Source organism: Mugil cephalus, chromosome 22 (genome assembly GCF_022458985.1).
Source record: "Mugil cephalus isolate CIBA_MC_2020 chromosome 22, CIBA_Mcephalus_1.1, whole genome shotgun sequence".
Taxonomy (NCBI): domain Eukaryota; kingdom Metazoa; phylum Chordata; class Actinopteri; order Mugiliformes; family Mugilidae; genus Mugil; species Mugil cephalus.
Genome location: NC_061791.1, coordinates 4,372,270 through 4,395,733, shown reverse-complemented (window position 1 = coordinate 4,395,733; position 23,464 = coordinate 4,372,270). Strand labels below are relative to the sequence as shown.

The following is a 23,464-nucleotide window of genomic DNA, read 5'->3' as shown; positions in this document are numbered from 1 at the left end:
ACTTAAGCACTTGTTGTTACTTTAACCTCCTGAGGCCTTTTTTTAATTTCTCTATTTCTCTTTATTTGGGATTAGTTTGATCTAAGAACTATAAAAACTAAGCATCGTCTTTGAAGAGGAAGTAGTTTTTTGGAAGAAATCACGTGTGGACACGGGGATTATTTCACTCAATATTATAATAAAATTAAACCAATATGTAGCAAAATATAAAACTGTTCATTTTCATGTCTGAAAGTGACTGTGCAAAGACAGGATTGCAAATAATGAAATCCCAACGTCCTTAAACGAGTACTTGCTAATTAGCGAAGTCATAGCTTGTTGTTATTGATCGAATTTGAGTCTCATATTAAATTAGAAAAGTTAGGAAACATAAATAAACAAGTTTCAACTGTAAAATTTGGTGAGGTTTTGAACCTTGTCCACTTCATGTCTTAACAACTTAACGTCCCCGTATGAGGACGCAGGGTCTCAGGAGGCTAAGGCTAAGGCTAGGTAAACATTGCTGTCTCTGTGAAACACACAATCTTCTACATTAATGGATACGTCTTGTACAAAACCAACAATGAGCTGATCCTGCAGCGAGACGAATAAATAGTCCTAAATTATTAAAAATACACCAGGTTTAATTGCTACAGTATCTATCGAGCTCCAGATATGTATCCATCCAAGCCTAAAAATAGTCAGTAAAGCTACACTCCCCAGCTGTTTCATATATTAACTAAGTATTCTTTAAAAAAGGAAACTATGTAAGATAGAATAGCTGCTCAGATATCCGGCTCTACCTCCTATTTGAGACTTTTCTCTTTTTTTAGTAATAACACAACCCTGCACATGCGTTGCTAGGATATTTTACTAAGCTATTGCATTGAACAGTGTGCGTCTCGTAAAATGTCAGATGGTAATAAACATCATTTGTAAGAGACAGACTCTTCTTTTCCCCCCATCCAGGCAGGCAATTGAACGACATAATTGTAGATATAATAATAAACATACTGTACGTAACATTGCAAAAAAGCACAGAGTGTTCGTAACGGCTTGCAATTTGCCATCTCCCCCCGACAAGCAACCTGAGAATTGGTAGTTATTTGAGAGCTGGGTTTACAGAAGCTCTGATTCAGAGTCTTGTTTTGGTCACAGCGGCTACCTGAGAGCTGCATCTCTCATCTCCCAAACTTTCTTCTATTCACCAACAGTGAGTCACCCCCAAAGTACCTTGACACAAGAAGTAAACAAGCCTTCCTCTGTTCATCAAGGTAATCTTGTTTGCTCAGAGGGCAGCGTCTGTGCAGGACAGCGCACGCTGCAGATATTGTGATCCCTGCATTCATGGCTTCATAGGAGACGTGGCATGTGTGCACACAAATCTGTGTGACGCTGCTGGAGATGAAGAGTGAGCTGCTTCGGGGAAAATAGTCTGAGGCACGAGTGAAAGTGCCGACAAACAAAATGTTTGCACGTGCATCGAAAGAAATGAAATTGCATTTAGCTTGTTCCTTACATTTAAGTAAAAACACACTTAGTTACTGGTATAATTTGAAGTGATGGTCTCCCTGTGAGGTGAGTGTACCATTTAAACCATAGACTGAATAAATATGGACTCGAAACTGCTCCTCAAAGTGAAGCCAAGCAGAGTCATATATTAGAGAGAGTCTAGCCAACCAGGGACGGGACCGTCTGAGCTAACCCTCTATGCTGATTGGTTCTGAGCTGGTCACATGTTTCATGGGCGCCATGTTAGATACAAGTGGCAATAACAGAAATTAAAGTTGGATTAAAAGTTAAAATATGTCACAGTGCTCAGCCTAGGGCTCCAGCACAGGATCAGAAAATAGGGTTTATATAGGAAAAATAAAGTCATACCTAATGAATAAAATGAATAAAGTTTGAAGTTAACCAAGCCTTACGTTAGCCTTATGCTAGAAGGCTTAGAAAAATAGCAACTACCATGATATATACTGTAAAACCCATGTGTGCATGTAATTTATGTCAATGTAGATCCGGTTATTCGAGCCAGATACACCATAAGTTATTATGGCTAGTGTGCTAATGTTATAAGGATACTTCTAAATAACAGTAAGACTAGTTTAATGTTCACTATTTCTGAGAATTTATAATTTTTCTGAGTAATTTCAAACTTTTCTTGTTGTGAGGAGAAGGTAAACACAGCTCCATTACTGATGAGGTGATTGGGCTACAAAGCATTTTACAGGCTCATTTAAGATATTTAAAGTAAGGCAGTAACATTTATGGGCCTGTTAATGGTGACATAGCACATCCGCCCCATAGGGTTACACTGGAGAATCTTCCCTCCGATGTATCGAACATGGCGCCTATGATTTGAGTTGACCAGACTGTGTCAAATATACGACTCTGAAGCCAAAGCAAGTACAGCTCCCCCTGGTGTCTGGCTGCAGTATAGGTCATAAGCTCCACCTCCTCCTCCATGTTGGTGGATGAGACTCGGGTCAAACTACAAACACTACACTGTTGACGTTTTCAGCTATTTTAGATAGTTAATATACCATTGACGCATGTTTTTGGATACGTTTCGTTTAATTAGTCATTAGATTAGATTTATTAGGTATAGTTAGTTATTTGACACTATAGAAAAGGTTGTGGCGTAATGGCGACCACCAGGTGCCATAACTTCTCTGTAATTTGGCCCTGTGGGACATTTAAATTTCTTTAAATACACATTAACATGAATCCAACATAGTTTAGTAAAGGAATAACTTAATAGTGAATGTAAAATAGAACACATTTAGTCCCTGTTTAATCTCTCCATCCGTTTTATGGCCTTGGCCTGAAAAATGTTGAAGACTTCTGTTATACAGTCTATGATTCAAACCAATCTGTGTGGCTCACAATTTGTCTCCCAGTGAGCTGCTATTGAAACCAGGAGAGAATAACCCAGTACTTCGTGCACCAATACTAAAACCACTACGGAGTGTGGACTTTAACAGAAGCAGAAAAAAAAAATTCTTAATGCCAGTTCATCTTGACTGGGTGTTGTGACCATGCCTGGTTGGGGAAGGGTCACATGGGAACATAATATTATTCCGTCTTGCTGTGGTCTGGAGCCCCAAAAATGCTAAAAAACAAAAAAGTATCGGCCTCAAATTAGTGCTTTACTGGTTGTTCCTTCATCTCTTACTCACTCCATTATTTGGTGTCAACTTGTAAGATTAAAAGTTCAGCCTCTGTCGCCGAAACTTAGCGCAGAATAAAAATCTTATTATAGGGCAACGGAACAATGCTTCTGGGTGACAGCGGAGGGTCAAAGGCAGAGTGTGGCAAATAAACTGCAGGAAGATCTCAAGGACTGTGCAGAAAGGGAACAGCGTGCAGTGTCTTGATATCATACAAGTGTCAGACATCTTATTTCACAACCTCTCTGCCTGCTCCAGCTTAAATATATATATATTTATATAGCATTTCAAATATCCTCCAGTGGATTTTTGTTATCATTTACAGAGCAGCATAATGTCAGACTCCGCTGAGTGGAATTAACTCTATTTGACCACTGGAGCAGATGGTCAGCCTGGTGGAGACCTATGCACATAGAGATTTGCCTCATGTAGATGAAACGCACATTGGAGCTGGGGCTCGTTGTTGAGGAACGATGGGAAATATCCACCAGGCTCTTCAAAGGCATTGATTTTTGAGACATCTTTCTCATCCACACGTTTCTTCAGAAAGCTGTTGCCATGATGGAATTTTCCTTACGGTTTTCCAGAGTCCTACTGCTATTCAATGCTAATCAAAACTAGCTGTGCTATTGTGCTATTGTTGGATGTCACAACTGAAAAGTTTATCGGAAACAGTTTGTTTTTAGCGCCAACAACTACGACGAGACGTATGAAAGCTAGTGTGACTGGCGGCTATAAAACTACTTCGTTGATAAACATCCCACAGATCTGGAGAATTCACCTCAAAGTCATTCATAACAGGTCATAATCTCAGATAACCTGAAGTGTAAAATTCACCCAAATAGATGGACATTAATATCATAAGTTTTACTACATTTACATTTTAAAAATTCTGCTTCTGGTCTCAGAGGCAAATATTGTGCTGTACAATGTTGAGGTAGCTAACGTCCGGACGAAGCTTCTAGTCATAGAACCGGTCTGTGAGTAATGACGGATATGTATCCACCTCCAAACTTGCCCATTTCTGTGCTAACCGTAGCTAAAAGCCGATATTTATTAGGATGTTCACAGCTCCTATATAAACCATGGAAAACCAGCTTCTGCTATGAATCATGGGTAACATTCAGAATTCAGGAAAAAGGTGGATGAGCACAGATGATTCATATGACTCATTCATTACCAAAACAGTCTTATTATAATATTAGAGATACTTTTGGTTGTTGGGGTTGCAGTGATATTAGGTTCATTAGTCAAAATAATAAGAATGAGCCACATTTACACTTTTTAAATAAAGATTTATGATTATTTTTTATCACAACCCACGCCAGCAATAGAAAAGCTTGACAGTGGTCTTATAGGTCGCCTTGAAATAATTTCTAATAGAGATTTATACTGCCACAACAAGGATAAAGTGGTCCCCTGTGCTTAAAAGTGAATGTCCCGACACCCATTGAATGGTTTGTCATGACACTGCCCTTTGGCCTGATCCATCCTTTACCTTTTCCGACTCAAATTTGATTCACGATGCGACTCCTGCAAAACTAATGATCAGCCGCACTTCATGTAAAGAAAAAAATAAATAAATGCATGAAGATTCAGATCGCTTAAGTGCGAAAAGTGGCGCGCACATTCCTTTTGTGTCCCCACATCATTTATACATCTAGGCCCAGCTGACATATCTGGGGCTCCGCTTTCTGCCTCGCTGCCTGTCAGAGGGGAGAAACACTCTTTTGATTGGCAGGTTAAACTCTTCAAGGTCAGCTTGCTCTACAGCTCACCCTCTCAGTGTAGATTACTGTGGTAATATCTCTCCTGTCGAGTGCCCCCCCCCCCACCGACTCCCCCCTTCCCAACTCCCTTGACTGGTTCTCAGTCTACACTCAGATCTAAAGATTGTGTCCTCATCGCGTTCTTACATAAGCTACAGCGCAGGTTGTTGAACATGGAGATTGCGCCATGTGTTGGCCTTGCTATATATGCCGTGGGAAAAAGGAATGCGATTTATTTGAGCGATACGCGGAATTGGATGTAGTTGAATGGCTGCAGCCTTTTAAATAGGCAAACATCGGAAACCGCATTTTGGCTGGTCATAGACCCCTTTTTATGCGTTCTGCGCTAAAAGTTAATGTGCAAAAGACTCTGAAATGTGTCGGTTTTATGCGCGATTGACGGAGATAAGAGCTTTAGTCAATTGGAAACAACTACCTCTGCACAAAGAGATATTTAGAAGGAGGATTGTTACTATGAATCCCGGCGTTTTGTTGTAAAAGAAAGTGACGAGCAGAAGGATTGGAGGAGAAAATGTGAAAACACAGCAGGAAACAGGGGAACTGTGTTCTACGGAGCCTCACAAAGAACCCGTGCAGATGGCTGCCCCGAGAGCCACAAATACGACTAATAATCGTGATGACATGCTCGTTGTGTTCCGATCATGCTATTTGTTATACTTGCATATTTAGCGGCGCATTTGAAATGACGACACACCGTCGACTCGTGCACAGCCCTGATTTCCATGTGAGAACGGCTGTAAAGTCTGGGAAATATGCGTGTGTCACCCTCGCAGTCGATACGTACCCAATACACACCTAATACCTGGCGTTTATTTGGAAAAATGAAAAGAGCCAGCACTTGTGAACACCAATTAAGCAGGCACAAAATGGTGCTGTATTATATATTTTTTTACTTTTATGGAAATAAAGCATAATGTATTGCAAACTACTATCACTCACTAGCATAATTTGAATGACTTTTAATATGTGTAGTGTGGCATAAAATTGAATTTATCTACCTTTTTTTTTTCCTCTTTCCATCATTGTATTGTGTCCCGATGCGGCCTAACAGCTACATTAAAATGTGAATGAATCCGGCCCCTGGAGATATTTTTTCTTTACATGTCCACCAAATAGTGGTAATGGCTTATAATCCGTGCATCCCTTTTCACACTGGTGAGGACAGAATAAATTTGAATCATCTGTAGTTGTACCATATTCCTGCACCTCAGCACAGAGTGATGCTCGTAGTTTCATTTCCCCGTGTGGTAGGAGGATGAACGGGGATGCTAGTTTTTGGTAGAGGTGGAACTGAATCGCTTACAAGTGAATGTGGTTTGATTGGATGGACACTAATGGTGCCCAGAGGATGAACTATACTACAAACAAAAAACTGAAACAAGGGAAACTGAACTTGTAGGGTTTCTTGAAGATTTTTAAAACTGAGGGAGCTCAACTAATGAGTGGAGTGAGGCTTTCAAGAAGCCTCTAGTCAAGTCGCCCTCGTTTCATCTTGTTTTTGAATATAAGCCATGCTGGTTTTGGTTTAGCATAGTTTGCCAACGCCACTGGTAAAAATCCTAAATCCTAAAGTTTGCAGTTGACATTCATAGTCCACAGAGTGTGTCTATTGGGCGCCTGGTTAAAGTAGACCACTGCCTAGTTAGCTAATCCAAAACACAACCAGGAAACAAACATCTAATCTAAATAATTTACAGCGGTGAGCTGCAATACAACAGCTATCGTGTTCACACCTAATTTTGGATTTACTTTTCAAAATTTCAAAATTTTTTTTAGCGTCTCCTCTGACAAAACATTTATATTGTCATATATAAAAAGACATTAAAGGACCTGTGTGTAGGCTGTAGAGGAATCTATGAGCAGGAATGGAATGTATTGAGGAGCTGCAATTTGTAACCTTGCCACTAGATGGCAGAACATCCTACATACAGGTCCTTTAATGTCTTTTCATATACAACAATAAAAACGTTCTGTCAGAGGATATGCCAAAAAAAATTAAGGAATTGTTGCCATCTTGAAAAGTTAAGTGTGAACAGTCTTACTCCTTGATTAATTGTGGTAATAAAATCAACTAGGATTAAGAGACTTTAGGTTGCATGCTCAGCCTTGTAGGTAAACGGAAGTAGTGAGTTTACTGGAAACCTCCATAGCAGGAAGCATCTGTTGAGAGTCTGTCCCCAGCTGCTCTCTGTACTAGCTCTCACCATCACATGGATGGTCTCCGCAGGCCAATTGCCTGTGAAAACAGTCTATTGATAATGGATATCTACCGCCCCACCGTCAACATGCACCAATTACTGAGCTGGACGAACAGTCAACAGGCAGAGTTTTTTTTTTTTAGTTTATCTGGGTGTAGTTTCTGGATACGGTTGTTTGAGCCCATTGCGTTATCTGATTGTTGTAAGATTTCAAATGCAAAGCATGTGTGTTGTCTCAGTACCTGCAGTTTAATCTTTTCAAAACAGAGGTTTGCATATTTTTGCGCTAACTGGCTAACTAGTGGGTATTTTCTTTCCACAGTTTGGTGTATTTACTCAAAGATTTTTCGATTCCAGTACAGGGATTAGTCACCGTCACTTATCGAACCAAATAACAACTCATGAATAAAGATAAATAAAAGATGTTTTTTTCCTGTGTACTTCCTGGAATTGTTTCAATGACTGTTTTATTATGGGTTTATATGGACTGCTGTTTCTCATTCATGCTTTCAGACAGTCTTTTTCTTTGTTTTCTGTCCCCTGTAGGTCTGAGTCAGTGTGGTGGAAGCTTTTAAAGACATACTACACCCGGATCTGTTGAGTTAAAGGTAAGCTGCTGTTCTTTTCTGACTTGTCAAAACACATGGAGTGCTATAGGTTTAGGTTGCAGAGCTCCCATTTATTGATCTGTCCATTTCCATCAACTTAGTGGACTTCGAGACGTCCTTCTCCTTTGCTTTACATTCTAGTTGCTCTTTAGGAGTTCCTTGGTCTTCCCGGATTTGCACAGATGTCTAATTCCTCTAGTGCCTGAAATGCCCCCAAGAAGCAAAGCCTTACCATGGTGGAGATGTCCACATGTACCGCATGTGTCTCCTAAGGCAAACTGGTCTCAGGGGAGGGGCCAGACTGAGAGCAATTGATAGCATCTAGATGAATTGGTCAAGTAGGAGCTCACAAGGGGGGGCACCTTGGTCCCTACTTAGAGCCAGACCTGGCAGGTGGGTTCACAACTGAGCTGGGGCTGAAGAAATAACATGGAGCCGCCTCCCTGGGGGCCCCCCAGGCTGCAGGTACTGTGCACTGGGCTCTGGTGTAGATAGTTGGCAAGGCATAGAGTCTGAGGTGTGCTGATTACAAACTGGTTTCAGGATCCCATTTAATTCAAACTTATCTAAGGATTCTTATTTTTTTTGTTTGTTTGTTTTTTGTCTCCTTTGTGCTCTATTCAGATTATCTATTTCTTGTTGTGTTTTTTTTTTTCCATTTCCATCTTCCTTCCCCCACGGAGATAATTCAAGATTCATTCAAACCCATTTTGTTGTTGTGTTGTTGCTCTGTGATGTTGAAATGTTACGTGTGTTCGTGTTTTACATTTCATTAAATAAATTAAATGAACCATAAAGTTTATCATCCCCTGCGGAACGCCATTCTTTTCCTCCGAGGCTTGAACATGTTTACTGTACACGGCAGTGCGACGGTAAAATGTGTGAGTTACCGCTACTAAATATAAAGCAATTAAAAGGACGGCTTCATTGGGGTTTTAAAATATTATATTACATATAATTAGACGTGGTGGCGCGGTGATGGACGGTGATGTGTCATAACCTTTTCTACACAATCCACAATGTGTTTGGGAAAAGTAATTTCGGTGGAATTACCAAAGCTGCTTATTTGCATAATATAGTGAGTTGATTAAAAACTTTATTTGACTGGAGCATTCCTGGACTCAGAGTGCACTGTAAACTGAAAAGGAGGCTGTGAATATATGAATAGAAATTAGCCAGTCTGCTTTGACCTTTAAGGACACTTTGCTGCTGCTTGAAGGACCAATTTGTAGATGCACCCACAGTTTAGACGCAGCATATGGAAAACCGGCGAGCTGTCGGTTATGCAGATTCTCCTCTGGCGTGGTAGCCACCCACATGTCTCCGTACTCTGATGATGGATTATTTATGGGTCAGATACATATATCGGTTGAGTAAGTTTCTGCCTTATCTCGGAGGGAAATAGAATCACCGACTGAACGGTACATCGTCAGCGTATGGGCTGTGTTATCGGGAGCAAAAGAAAGAAAGAAAAAAAAGAAACAAGATGAATCACGCGTTGTCTCGGAAGTTGGCAACTCTTTCTCTTGCTGCATGCTAATTACAGACTTTGTTGTTCCATGTCAACACATGGCCCTCATGAATATTAACATGACACCTGTGCACCGTGTAGTTTGAACCAACAATTTTCTTTTTGGGCCAATAGAAATTGAATTGACTGTCTAAAAATGTGCAATTTGTAATAAAGAGAAGCAGAAATTATTAAAAATTCAAGTTGAAAGATGAATATTTTTTAAAAACCTAGGTCTTCAACAGGAGGTCCGTGACCCTAAAGGGGCCAGCAGAGGGATGTAGGAGGGTCGCAAAATCTTTGGTTGATTAGACATTTTTCCTCAAATTTGAATTGCTTTAAATACACATTAACACGCATCCAACATATTTTAGGAATAAATGGAGTCAGATACAGGAACTGAACAGCGCGAGATTTCAGAAGTAGCACGACACTAACCCAGACCTGTCAATCTAAACCTCCTGTACACAGTAGGCCCCGCCCCTATCGCTGCTGAGCCAATCACAAGCCCGCATATTACACACTGACTGGTAGGGGGTCCCTACTTAATTTCTCCATCAGTTTGGGGTCCTTGGGCTGTTTTAAAACATTAACTTCATGTATTCTTAGTTTTCTGTGACATTAAATAAAACTTCTTTGGTTCTTAGGCTATTGATTGGAATGAATAATTATAATAATTATAATAATAATAATAATTTACTTGGAATGAATTTAAACAATCACAGTTTGTAAATTATAGAGTTATTAATCAGTCGTAAAATTTGAAATGCGTCTTTACTGTCATGCTGTGTCTAACACTAATTCCACTTGTAATTGATCATCTTCTAGAGAAAGTTAAAAAAAAAAAGGAAGCAGAAAAAGTTTTAATTGCTTTGGCGCTTTGAAAAGTTCAAACTCCAAAGTTTACATGCCATATAGATGTCTGTCACGTTCTTATTTTACTGAGGATTTCAACCTGTTGCAATCCTCTCTACTCTGCCAAACTCCATCCTCTCACTCCACGCTTCTATGATAAAGTCTGTATTCGGCCCGCGGTGCCGGTTCAGGCAGGGTTCACTGGCTATTTACTGAGGCATTGTGAGTGATTCTGGCCTTGTTAAATCCTATTTTGTTTCGCGAGCGTGGAGCCCGGCCTCCTCCAGGCGCGTGAAGGTGGAGGACCGGAGCCGGCGCACCAACTGTGGGCCCCGAAGAGCAGTCCAATTTTTCATCCTTATTGCCCGTGACATATCCAAAGTGGCAGAGTGCCGTCCACGGAGACGCAAAAGGAAGTCAGGGAGGGAGGAGAAATGAGAGGCGTGCAGCTCGGATGGACTGGGAGAAGTGTGACTCTACTTCTGTAGTCCTGGGCTGGCTGGCTGGCTAAAATAATGCAATTCACAGGCATCCGTTGGGTTAGATGAGGTTAAACTCCCAGTCCCAGGGCTCCTGCCTCTCTATAACTTACACTGCCTCCAGGCTTTTAGTTCAACCAGAGAATAAACGTGGCTTTGAGGCTTAAAGTGAATTAGAGACTAAATGAAGATGTTACACATATCCTTTACCCCACCCGTCCCCACTGCTTTCCAGAAGCCTCCGCTCTCCTCGCACGCGGCTAAATCTCTTCCAGTGGCGTCCATTGATTTGGCGTGTTGTTGAAACCATCTGTCATGCTAATTGCATGTGAATCACTTGTCTGTACGTGTTGCATGATTTGCGAAATAATTCCAGAGCAAATTATCTGCTGGATTTTGATTAAGACGAATCAATGTTGATGAAAAATAGTGCCAATCAAGTGTGGCTGGGTTTTTGGCATGATTACTTTTTTTAAGCCCGAATTTGCAAACAGCAATGGTTTGTGGGAAATTGCACAACCGTGAGGTGCAACATTTAAAGCAATGGCAGGAGAAGTTAGGGTTAGGGTTAGGCTTGTAGCAGCCACCCAGACCAGACCAGACCAGGCACCACCATCCCATAGCAGGATGCAGCCTGACACATACACGCACACACAAATGCACAAATGCTGAGGCCCCTCCACTCCACCTATAGTACCTAAAGACCCTTCCCACCAACGGCATCCTGTTTCCAGACACCAAAGGACACTCTCAGAAGGTCCATCTCCATCCTCTGATGAGTCGATTTGGAGGCACAGACGAGTCCTACACAATAGTAGGAAGGTGGTCATAATGTTATGCCTGATCGGTGTAATTTACACTCTGTGTTTTGAGCATAACCCACAGCTGGTGGTGAATATGAGTTAGGCAAACACCACCATGAGCTGTGTTCAGTCCCGTTCGGGGGATGTGAAGGACGCCGTCAAGGTGACTCCTGGGGTTGGAAAGGAAAAGGAGGTGGGATCAGCGGCATCGGCCGTGCGACTTCAGAGAGAGATTGTGTCACTGGGATTTTTTTCCATCCGAGAAACCCCCTCCCATCACACACACACACACAGACACACACACACACACTTTCCTTTGATTTCATTCCCACGGTTGAGATTAAGATCTCTTGTTGTAATTATTGCTCTGTGAGGCGGCCTAATTCTGCCAAGCCGATAGCATCGTGCCCATCAGGTGCTATAGAGGGAACGTGGCACCAGCTGTTCTCGTCCTTCACATGTTCCAGCCGGCTGGAAGGTAGCGGCTGCGTGATGCATGTACTGTATGTTGATCCACCGGCATCTGGAGAGCTGCCAATCCCCCCGCGCTTCCCCTTTCGCTTCCCCTCAGTACCTGCGGGGAGTCGGAAATAAAAGACGGGGAAGAAAGAAAGAAAGAAAGAAAAGGATAACCCTTGGGTGTCTGGGATTTTAACACACTAGATTTACAATAAGGGCATCAATCATCCTGTGCAGTCCCATGAAACATATGGCTGTCTGCCCCCCCTTCCAAACACAGATGCTGGACAGATTCTATTCTGCTTAATGTGTCATGTATTGTTGTGCACAGCATGGCATGGATCTAAGCAGAAATCTATGAACTTTTGTCAGTTCACTAGGTATTAGATAACACCTACACCGAGATATTATTTTAAACAGTTGCAGTTTAGGGTCTTTTTTTGTTCAAATATAACCCTAATAGCGCTGCCTCCGTCTATTTGCTGCTCGTTTTCCCAAGAATAAACCAGCTCGACCCTGTCAGCGCAATTTATTTTACAGGAGGACCTACGAGGAGCGTGTGTCTGAGTCACTGAATTAGTTCAGTCACTTTGATGCATTGCCATCACTCGGCAGTGGCGTGGGATCATTATTTTTCGCAGACTGTCAGATGGTTTAACAATGCGACGCCGGCCGTAGATGAGGACGGGGTTTCGATTCATCATGGAGCTCGAAGGTGCAACGGAAAACTGAGGCGGAATTAAACGAGCATGACATCTATAAGTTGTCTGCAATTTTAAGGGAAAATAGATTTAAGGAGGATGGACCCTAATTGGTTTCGTGCATGTATGCAGCATTTAGAGTTTCGTTTTGGTTGAGCAAAAATAAACGACTTTAAGTAGCAGTTGCGGGACAAAGCTTTAGCTTTGTTATCAGGGAGATGCATGTGATGTAAAGTGGAATGACTGTGCAGCGAACGTGTGAGTGGATTCTGCACGGGAGTCGTCGTTTCCATGTCAGTTTGAGCAGAGTGCTGCTCAGCGGTGGATCGTGACTTTGCTGCATGTGTGGGAGATGGAGCTACTCCCACGCATCTCCTCTCCGTCTCTTTATCCATCTCTGTCTTCTCTCCGTCTCACTCCGAATCCACCGGCCTTTAACCGCGGCTCATCTCTAACCCGACTACCAACCTGCTCCACGTCACATCTAAAACTAAAAGTTAACCGCGTAACTGTTTCCCGATGGTTCAGCCTCTTGAAAGCTGTAGCGTCAGTATATTATATTATATTATATGGTTATCTTATATTCATATACTTGCACCATAATGTATGCACGCTTCTGTTTATGCACGCTGCTCTACCATTTTCTATTAATTCAATAAGAAACTCGCAAAACAACAAGTGCATTTTCATGATTTCTGAGTATGCTGTGACTTATTCAATCATGCAGAATATATATATATATATATATATTTATATGGCAGTGTGGTATGCATAATGCATGCGAGTCCCATTCACGTCTTTCTATTTATATGCTAAAAATCTTCCTGAGTGATTGGCGGCGTCCTCAAAAGGTGACGATTTTTCCGATGACAATACGAAACAAATTTTCCACATACTCCAAAAAAAAAAAAATGTTCCTCTCGCTGACCTTGGAGGTTCTGTGTGGCTGGGCAGTAACGGGGGTTGCTAAGGTAATTTAATTACCAAACCCTCCACGGGCAAGGGTAATTACTGCTCTCTAAATCCCCACTAATCCGCCTTCTGAGTCCCCTACACAGACTCGGCCCGGGGCACTCTAACAGGCTGACTCCTCAATCCTGTCCCAGACAGGAGCCCTGCAAAAAAAAAAAGAAGCACACAGATGCTCATTGGAGGCTTTTCTTTTACGAGGTGTGTACTGAGCTGTGCCTCGTGCACTTGTGTGCCTGTCAGCCTCTTCGGTCCGAAGTTCTCTAGTCATGAGTCCCAGTAAATTCCCATCACGTTGCCCTCTCCTCCTCATGTGTATGAGTCAAGGGGAGTCTCGGGTCAAAAGGGCCACTCATCTCTCCATAAGAATGTCGTAATTATCACTGCCGGGATGAATTGGACGTGACCTCTGTGAGCAGCAGCAGCGCCCGGTGACTGGAGTTAGAAGAGGAGGTGGAGAGGAGGCTGCCGAGCACACTAATAAGACTCTCTCCAGAAAGACAGGTGGAGGTTCTGCTGGTTTTATATGTAAGTGAAAGTGATGAAAAAGCCCACCTCTGTAACCATGCACTTCTTACTGCGGTGATGCAAGTGTATGGTGCTCATTGTTAAGCTTGTAGCAGTGAAGGACCAAGACATTGACTCATCATCACTTTAAGAAGCTGAAACCTCTGAGCAATCACTTGTGTTTCATTGACTGTAGATAAGGAAACCTTCATGACGCCTCCTACGAGAGTTTCAAGGTTAAATATGTTTAGCCATGTCTGAAATCCTTAGGGATGGACATCAATAACCGGTTCAAACAATTTCAATTCATCGATTTCCTCAGCCTTCGTGCTCATCGATTCCCCTTATTGATACTCTTCATCCCAGTCCAGATGGTGGCAGTAATGCACCTAAAAGTTGTTTGCCAACCGCCGTAAAACAAAAGAAGAAGAAGTATCTTTACTCAAAGCACGTCATTCACATCAGGTGACAACATGAAGACGCGATGGCGGAGAGACTGAAGTGGCTCCTCTTCACCAGAAGGGACTGTAACAGCACACTGTAATTTCAAGAAAGGGCAGCAACACCACCAACATGCTGAAGCATTTGTCGATGACGCACGGCATTAAATACCGAAAGTGCCATGTGTTCTCCGGTCAGCGTGTGCAGCTATCTCAGCAGAACAGTGCTAGTGAGGATCCTGTCATCAATTTCCTATTTGTTTTCTTACATAAGCTCTTATTTCTTATTTAGAAACTCAACAAAATTGCGGTTGTTTGCATGAAACCGGGAACGCCTACATTTTGTAAGCCAAAAAAAGCCAAAAAAAATTATATTACATGCCATCCTATCCCTTTGACAGTCCTTCAATCACAGCTAACTTGGCATAAACATACCTGTTGATGTCAGTTAAGATATTAATTGTGACAAATACCGATATTAACTATTGAAAACAAAACAATGCTTTGCAATTCACTTTTTTAACCATCTATCTGTCTGTCTGTTAAATTTGAGGAAAACAACCCCAAAAAAGTATCTTTCATAATGATAAATCAAACAAAAGCTTCGACAATAGGCCGACATTGTGCGGAGGAGCAATGGTGAATGGAATAAATTTATTTGATTTGCAGCTGATGATAGCATTCACAGTTACAATTTGGCTGATTTGAAGTAACATTATAATTCCCTGAAAGTTGAGAGCAATAAAACAAACAAACAAAAAAAAAACAAAAAAAGGAAATTAGTTGAAAACAAGCAGTTTCTTGGCCGTGATCCGCTGCTCTCGTAACCCCAGATGCCAGCCAAACATCTGCGTGACATCAGTGGCATTGGCAAGTGTTACTGACCCTAGCAGGTGCTCGGTGTGTAACTTTGTGCGCTGTTTGTTGGCGTGCGGATGTCGGCGTGTAGGTGGGAGTTTGTGTGTACAGTATCTACGTCGTGCTTGTGAGTCGGAGAGAGAGTGAGAGAAAGGAGAGGAGCCGGGTGGTGGTGAAAAGGAGCACCTGTGTGTATTGAAAAGAGATCTCTGAATAGCTCCATATTTGAACAGCCACTTATGCACCGATATAGCTGAGAGTGATTCGTGGCAGCTTCCTGCCTGTGATGCCTGTGAGAGAGAGAGAGACATGGATACAGGATGAGATGGAGAGAATCAGAGAAAGAGAGATGGATTAAATGAGAGCATCAGCTGTAATTAGGGCTACTTTCCTCCATTTGGAAGCCTCTGTCTCAGAGAATTAGCACTGGATACTCTGGGTGGGTCACGATACAAGGAACTAAAGTAAGCCACTCCTTCAAGATTAGTCATAAATAAAATTATATGTATTTATATGTATATATTTTGACCGTTGGTGATAAGTTTGTGAATTAAGTCACCGAACATGCACATTAAATTAGGAAATTTAAAATAAATAACGTCAACAGACCAGCCTCAATAGGTCTTCCAGTATATTTGTATTTGTTATATTCACTCATTATACCGAAATCTTGCAGATGTTGCGGCACTAGACATGCTTTCGGTTTCAGAGGCTATACAGTGACAACTATCTATTGGTCCTATCTAGTTTGGAGCAATTTAAACATAGTTGCAGTTTCATCGCTCCAATGCCAAACAGCAAGTGTCTTATACATAAGGATGTATGTTGGGGGTGTTGGGTTAAACTGGGGTGGTAGACGTGAGAGAAATTTGATGAAAAAATGAGAAGGGTCTTTGGGTATGGGTTGAAAAGATTCATAGTGTATTGTATGAAAAGGGTTGTAGGGTATAGATTGAAAAGGTTTGTAGGGTATGGGATGGACAGATTCGTATGGTATGGGATGAAAAGTGTCGTAGAATTTTGGATGAAAAGATTCGTAGGTTATGGACGAAAAAGTTTATAGTGTATAGGTTGAAAAGGTTCATAGTGTATAGCATGAGAAGGGTTGTAGGGTATGGGATGAAAAGGTTTGTACGGTATAAGACGAAAAGGTTTGTAGGGTATGGGATGAAAAGATTCATAGGGTATGGAATGAAAAGGGTCGTGTGGGATGAAAAGGGTCGTAGGATATGAGATGAAATGGTCCTTAGGGTATGGATGAAAGGTTTGTACAGTATAAGACGAAAAGAGGTTAGTAGGGTATGGGATGAAATGGTTGTAGGGTATAGGATGAGAAGGGTTGAGGGGATGAGATAAAAAATGTTCATGGGGAAGACATGAAGAGAACTGACGCACCATTACAGGTAGGTGTAGGGAAATAAAACGATATGGGGCGTGGTCTAGTTCCTGAACTCAAATTATAAGGGTAACGACTAAACTGTTGATGCACCACCGCAAACTTACCATTTCTGAAGTTTCCCATGGGGAAAACTAAATGGTAGAGTAGCAAGAGAAAAAATATGCTGCCAAGGACAGACGATGATGATGATGATGATGCCATTTTTAAATTTAATTCCCGCTTGCGGACATTCGGAATCCAGCGGTCACCTTGTTTTTCATCCACAGTGCAATTGCGTGACTCTTATCAGGAAAATGTCTCTCTGCCTCGAAGCCTGCACGAACATATATAGAAAGATACTGTATATATGGGACTTAATTACATCCCTAGATACCGAATTCATTCTTTCATGTTTATCTCTTTCAGGTTACTGTACCTCAAAAGGATTTATCACTGTTTGGGTTTGCCAACACGGTATGTGGAGTCAAGAACTTGTTGGTCATTAAATTTATATATGTGTAACAAAAGCTACCTCCATCTGCAAACCTTGACACCCTGTCTCTTAGTACTTAAATAAGACCAGCAATTTGCAGTGTCCAAAGGTGACCATTCAAATGCTCCTGACATTTGGGGAAATTGCCCTTTTTGTTCACCCACCTCCTTTTATTTCACGACCTTTTTCTTCTAAATGCCATTTCATCCTCCTCGTTCCTCTTTCATGTCGTCGATCTCTGCTTTTCCTGTTTCTTCCTTTCTTCTTTCTTCCGTCTGGGTTGACCACTGACAGGTTCCCACTCTGGTTAGAAGGATTTTTTTTTTTTTTTCTGTTCATATTCCCCGTCCATTTTATTTGAAAACGTTCAAGTGTGCACTTCCATCACCCTGCGCAAAAAGGGGGATAATGAAGGTTACTGCTGCGAGCGGAGGCCATAATGTCTGGTACTGCTTTTGGGAAAAGGGTCGGTTAAAGTTCGAGCAGTTTTGGCAGCATTGTGATGATGCAGTGTTTTAGAAACTGCTCTGTGGTCATTATGTTTCTGAGCCGGTACGATAAACTCTATCAGACAGCTGTGTTGTGATGATGTCTGTATACTCAATCTGTTCTGCTGATAATTCGGCTTTCCTGTTTTAATTTTGAAATGATCGGGATTGTTTGCTCCTCCTCCTTAATCTTCATCTGTGTCTTGTTTTCCTTGTGTTCATACTGTATGTATGTACACCGATCAACATTATGACATCATGACCGCATTCCTAATATTGTTTAGGTCTCCATTGTGCCTCCAAAGCAGTTGTGACTCATCAGAGAATGGACATGGGCCTTCAGTTCCTGTGGGATCTGGTAATAGGATGTTATCAGTGGGGGCCTTTGGGTGCTATGAGTTGAGGAGATCATCTCACAGATACTTGATCAGTTTGGGATCTAGTGAATTTGGAGGCCAGCTCAACACCTTATGCTGTTCTTCATGTGTGTGTGTGCCTGCTGCATCCCGTTGGGGATAGGAATAGGAATAGGAATTAGGAATTTATTTATTTAAAACAGGGATGAAAAAAATAGCCAGATTATAGCAACATTTGCTAATTTCCACATGTAGTACCTGGGGATGCTGCCATCAAGGAGTGTCATTGCTGTGGGGTGGAGGTGCCTGGTCTGGTTTAGGTGGGTTCTACATGTCTAAGTTACATCAACATGAAGGTTTCCTAGCAGAACACTGAATTGTTAGATGATGTTATTTACTTCTACTGTCAGTGGTTTTATTGTTGGTATGGGATGAAATGGGTTTTAGGGTATGGGATGAAAAGTTTTGTAGGGTATAGGATGAGAAGGGTTGATGGTATGGGATGAAAAGGGTCGTAGGATATGGGATGAAAAGTTTCATAGGGTATGGGATGAAAAGGTTCGTAGGGTGTGGGATGAAAAGGTTCATAGGGTATAGGATGAGAAGGGTTGATGGTATGGGATGAAAGGGGTCGTAGGGTATGGGATGAAAAGGGTTATAGGATATGGGATGAAAAGTTTCACAGGGTATGGGATGAAAAGGTTCGTAGGGTGTGGGATGAAAAGGTTCATAGGGTATAGGATGAGAAGGGTTGATGGTATGGGATGAAAGGGGTTGTAGGATATGGGATGAAAAGTTCCGTAGGGTATGGGATGACAAGGTTCGTAGGGTGAGCCAGATGTCTTGAGCCAGGTTATAGCAATATTTGCTAATATCCACCAGTGGTCCCTGGGTGTCATTGCTATGGGGTGGTATGGGGTGGTTCTACGCATCTAAGTAACATCAACATGAACGGTCCAAACGTTTCTCAGCAGAACATTGTCAGAAACTGTTATTAACGTCTCCTGTCAGCGGTTTTAATGTTGTGGCTGATTGATGTGTGTATTCCTGTATTCCGTCCCCTTGTTCTGAACAACTCTATTCTTAACTTTCTCAGGTACATTTTCCTCCAGTATCGAAGTAAATCACGGAGTTCCAATAAACTGTCATCAGTATATATCACGAATGCCAGCGATAAGATGAGAACTTAATGGCTTGTAAATAGCATCGCCGTCGTCCTCAAGGTTGATGTTTAGTGGAGAAAGATGAATCATCTGCTGGTAGAAAATAATGATGTGTCTCTTCTTCTCTCGGTCGAGCTCTTAGTCGTTTTAACATATATAAAAATGCGCTGCACCTCTGGAGATCAGTGACGTCCACAGGGGGCATCAGGAGAAGCCCGGCCCAGCCATTAGCCATTTCACAGCTGCCTACGTTTGCCTCTGTTTAGAGCGCCATTAATCCCCAAAACAGCTCACACTGTACACTGTGTACTTCCTGAAATGCTTACTTTCTTTCTTCAGAGAAATAGTTTGGGCCAAAAAAAACTATTATCTTCCAGCCAGTTTGCAATGGTGATAAGCTCCCTGGGTGTCGGGAGGTGTACAATTTCCTGAATGTCATCCGAAAGCGCTGGCGTTGTGTGTTTAGCCTAGACTTTGTTGGGCTTGACAACAGATATTCTCTACAGACGACGGCCTGCGCCTCTCAGCGTGGATGCACTTCTTCCTCTGCTTATTAGGGTCGAACCCATGAGACCGCTGAGCCACAAATCTGCAGCGGCCACATCACCTTACCCAGTAATCGATCCCCCACAGCCGCACGACACAAAACACACACACACACACACGGGACCGGTGAACCAAAGCTTATGTACAGAGGAGCCAGCTGTGCAGAGTCCAGGCAGGGTGTTAGCTGGTAATCATTAACACAGACTCCCTGTTTGCTTTGCCTCTGTCCCGGCTATATGTTTGTTAGCTTTTATACATGTGTTCTCAACAGTGCCACGTGTCTTATCTAGGCTTTACTGTGCGCTGTGTTTACACGTTGCATATCCATATATATTATAATGTATATATATATATATACACACACCACAACTGTGGATACTGGAAACCAGGACAAACACTCTGCAGAGGAACCCTTAATGCATGAATGTTTTTGGACCTTTTCAGACTGGAAACGTGTGATATACAGGTCATAGTTCCTCAGTGGTCTTAGGTTTGTGTTTTTTTTGGAGCTCATTGTGGCCCCCGCCGTTGCCATCTTCACAACGCCCGACTCCTCCTAACTCCCAGATGGTTCAGAAATCGTCAGTGGAGCTGAGACAGGCAGCGTGTGACGTGAAGGCAGACAGCTAGTGACCTGTGAAGACACCCACCTGTCTCTCAAAGTCCTCCTCCGAAACTGTTTCCCGCAAAACAACGTCTGAAGATGGCTGCGTGTATCGAAGCATATGGTCCACGCTGTGAATCCAGAGCCTGAGGCTGAGATTTCATTTAAGATGTAAAGAGAAGTTAATTTCATTCAACAGCACCTTGTAGCTTTTGTGTATATTTGTGTGTGTAATATAAGGAAGTGCATCACTCTTAAAAAACACACAGAGGTCAATACAAATTTTACAGTTGTAAAATGTGCAACTATGATCAGCCATAACATTATGACCACCTTCCTAACACTGTGTAAGTCTGTCTTGTGGACATGGACCTCGTGGACATAGACCATCTAGAAACAAGATGTTGTCAGTGGGGGCGGGGCCTTTGGGTTGAGGGGAGGGGCCTTGAAGTCGGATTTCTTTCACTGCAAATAACGAAAACTCTTAAAACTGGTTCAAGCCATAACATTATGACCACCTTCCTAACACTGTGTAAGTCTGTCTTGTGGACATGGACCTTGTGGACATAGACCATCTGGAAAAAGGATGTTGTCAGTAGGGGGCGGGGCCTTTGGGTTGAGGGGAGGGGCCTCGAAGTCGGATTTCTTTCACTGCAAATAACGAAAACTCTTAAAACTGGTTCAAGTTCAAGTTTACAGTTTGTGTAGCTTAAATAGCCTCAATTTAGTTTAACATTGTCTAGTGAATGTGGAGGCCAGCGAAACACCTTGTTCTTCAAGTTTTTTTTGTTTGAGTTGTTCCTGATGCGTCTCTACACTCACTGGACGTACCTTTGACTTTGCATCTGCTGCCCCCTCCCTGGGAGAGCCGAACGCCACATCTGGTCAGGCTGCGAGCTGAAGGGTGGGGGGGGGCGCGAGGCAGCTCCTTCAGGCAGAGAGAGGGAGGCATTAGCATACACTTACTCTGGGAATGCCCTTGAATGGTCGTCTGCAGGAAAGAGGACGTGAGCGGCATCTGATGCTCGAGCGGGACCCGAGGAGGGACGGGATTAGGTGGAGGTTAAGAATTAAGAAGAACAGCAACTGTAATCACAGGCAGTGTGAATGTCTCATTACCATTATTCATTATTCACCATCATCACGAGAGGCTTTGTCTCGATTCCTGGAGACGGGGAATAAACCGAGAATAAGTTTGTGGATGGCGCGTTGGAAAATGCACATCTAATAGTACCACCGACAGATATTTGTTTTCATGGAGCAGAAGGTGTGAGTGGGTGGAGAAAATGTCAGAAAATAGTGAGCTGAGGGATGGAGGGGATGTGTGCATTTTGTCTGACAGGAGAGGAGCAAGCAAGGGAGGAAAGGATGGAGGGAGGGAGGGAGGGAGAGGGTTGGGGGAGGGGGCTGGAGTAGGTGGGCGGGAAGAGAGGAGGCGAGTGTCACGGACACAGAGAGAGAAAGGAGGGAGAGAGGGAAGGAATAGCGAGCAGCTCGTCTGCCGGAGCTGTTGACTGGCTGTTCAAGTGTGCGATCGTGAGTGCTTCCTGAGCCGTCGTGTGAATTAACATAGGAAAAAATATATATAAAATAATAAAAAAATAAAAAAGAAGGGGCTTTTTTTTTTAGCCACTGATTTTAGTTTTTCCTTTTTTTTGTTTCCTCTCAAAGTGCCACATCAAGATCGCCTCAGCGGAAGAAAGCAGAACTTGTTTCTGAAACACCTTTCCTGGGATTGTGAAGAGGAGCAGGGGAAGACAGCGTGCTGCCAGGTAAGAGGTTTAAAATATAATTAATAATAATAATAATAATAATGATAATGGATGTCAAATAGAAGGAAGGTGAGACCGTCAGGTGAGACGGACAGAGAGCTGGAGCGGTTTTGTTTTTGATGTGTGCACATGTGTGTGTGTGTGTGGGCATGTGAGCAAACAACGGATCACTGTAATAGTGACTTGAAGAGTCGTATATAGATGGAGAAGGAAGAAGGAGGCGGAGGAGGAGGAGGAGGAGGAGGAGGTGCAGCTTCTTTTTGACAGCAGCTCATCCAGGGTGACACATGTCAGGGGAGGTTAGATTTACAGTGACAGGGATCCCTAGAAAGGGAGACGCTGAATTTTTTCGGACGCCGCTGGAACGCGTGAAGTTCTCTTCATCGTCTCTTACTGCTTTCCTTGTTTTCCAACTCGTTAGATTCTGAGTTTTCTACACGTGTGCTCAGTTTTTCTTGCTGACGAGCGGGTCACACTGTTAGTTTGTTGAGCCGGTTGGTGTTTTATATATATATATATATATATATATATATATGTGGGACCTGGCTGCATGTGGAGCTCCACTTGATGGGGATCCGTGGCATTAGTGACAGGTGGGGATGAGCAGACTCCCAGCAGAGTCTGAGCTCCTCGGACTCAGCGTGGCGATAGAAGAGAACGAGGAGTCTGTTTAGCCGCACGCATGGAGCATGCATCCAGTATTATGGCTTCCTAACACGAGCGTCCCTGCCTCTTGTCATATAATGAGAAGTTATAGTGTAATCCAATCACGGCGCTGCCTCCCCTGCTGTTTGTCACTTCCCCTTTGTCGTCCCTTATCTCTTCCTCTCTCTTTCTCTCTGGCCTCATTATCCCAGATTCAGCTGAAATGAAGTAGTCGATCTCTCTTCCCTCCCGTCCCTCCCTCCCTCCGTGAGTGCGTGCGCGCTGAGGGTACAGTAGACTATTACAACAAAGACTGGCTGGACGTGCCTCTTCAAAAGCGCCCCGTGTTCTCAGCAACATTTGCACTTTTATTATTTTGCCCTCCCTCTCGTCTTGAAACCCGAAAGAGAGGTTGAAGGTCGGGGGGGGGGGGGTTGCCGGGCCTTCAAATCGCTCTTTGTCTTCCGCTTGGAAAAAGCAGCTTCACTCTTTTCAGGCGCAAAAAAAAAAAAAAACCCAATTCAGTCCGATTTTTAGTTCCACTCTTTTCACTCCCCATTTTTTCCGCCACCATCCGAATCCTTTATTCTCCCGCAAGGTCTAATAAATCCTTTTCACATCCGCGGCCGGCGCCTTTGTGGCTGATTGGAAAATGGATTTTGCACGTCCAGTAGTAGTGGCCCCCGGAAAAAA

General features: G+C 42.8%; 1 protein-coding gene across 5 annotated transcripts in view; it reads left to right on the top strand.

Annotated features, from left to right (window-relative positions):
* syt1a (synaptotagmin Ia) overlaps window positions 1–23,464 on the top strand; it is a 191,750-nt gene that overhangs the window by 74,447 nt on the left and 93,839 nt on the right. For 3 of the 5 annotated variants that reach the window (XM_047575281.1, XM_047575285.1, XM_047575280.1), the window contains exons 3-4: window positions 7,684–7,745; window positions 22,026–22,126. The gene's annotated coding sequence lies outside the window, so the exon portion shown is untranslated. Of the gene's footprint in view, window positions 1–7,683; window positions 7,746–17,130; window positions 17,179–21,780; window positions 21,891–22,025; window positions 22,127–23,464 lie in introns of those variants that run through there. The other 2 variants (XM_047575282.1, XM_047575283.1) reach the window with 2 other exon arrangements.